The following is a 1079-nucleotide window of genomic DNA, read 5'->3' on the forward strand; positions in this document are numbered from 1 at the left end:
CTTTGCCATATAACCAACCCTTGAACTTTGTGGTCACTAACACATACACACACATGCACTCATTTCATCCTCTGTGGCAGACCCTCCTATGTCTTCCCTTAAAATCCAAACCCAATCAAGAATTCTAAAACCATTCCAGTGCCTGGCTTTTGCCTGATTGCCCAACTAATCCATTGCCCCTCTTGCCCATTATGTTCCAGCCACAGAGATCTTTCGTTTCTGTGAACACAGAAAACTCCTTCATTACTCAGATCTTTGAACCTCCGGTCTCTTTGATTGCAACACATGTCCCCCTGATTTTAGCAAGGCTGGTTTTCTGTCACTCAGATTTCAGCTTTATCATACAATTACAGACCTTTTCCATGCAGCCAATCTAACACTACTCTTAACCACTAACATTTATCTTAATTTTTTGCAGAGCACATACCACCAATATTTGGTTTCCCCCTTCTCATTTATCACTGCGTTCCTCAGAACCCACAGCTCTGCAACATACAGTAGTCCAGAAGAAATAAATGATGGTAAAAAGTGCCACTGCCCCAGGGTTGTGCTAATCAACGGGTACGGTAACTGTCATCCCAGCTCAGTAGGATAGTTTCATTCAGAACCTCTATATTTACTAACCGATGCAGATCCCACCTCTAACCTGCCTTCATGTGTTTCCCCATCCACCACTTTGGGAAGGGGGAAGATAGTGATGAGGGATTTCGAAAACCTAGGGTGATCACGTTGGCCTTGGGCCACATTCGGTCTCAACGTGACGTTAGCCATCATCCCCAACACCAGAGGTGGGAGGTTGAAGGTAGACCTCACCGCCCGCCTGGGCTGTCCAGCCAGGGATCTGCCCTCAACTCCCCTGCCTTGCATGCTGGGAGCTGTCGAGCCTGGGGGAGGCCGGTTCGGTCGGCTCGGGACCCCAGCAGCACGCTGGGAGCCGTAGTCCAGGACTGCTGAGACTCCGCCTCTGCGCTCCCAGCAGCGAGCGGGGCAGCCTCGCTGCATGCCGGGAACTGTAGTCTTTCCGGGAGGCCGCTCCGCGAAGGTGGAGAGGCGCCGAGGCTGCCGCCATTTTTGGTCCC

The sequence above is a fragment of the Tupaia chinensis genome, unplaced genomic scaffold (assembly GCF_000334495.1).
Source record: "Tupaia chinensis unplaced genomic scaffold, TupChi_1.0 Scaffold000532_1, whole genome shotgun sequence".
NCBI lineage: Eukaryota > Metazoa > Chordata > Mammalia > Scandentia > Tupaiidae > Tupaia > Tupaia belangeri.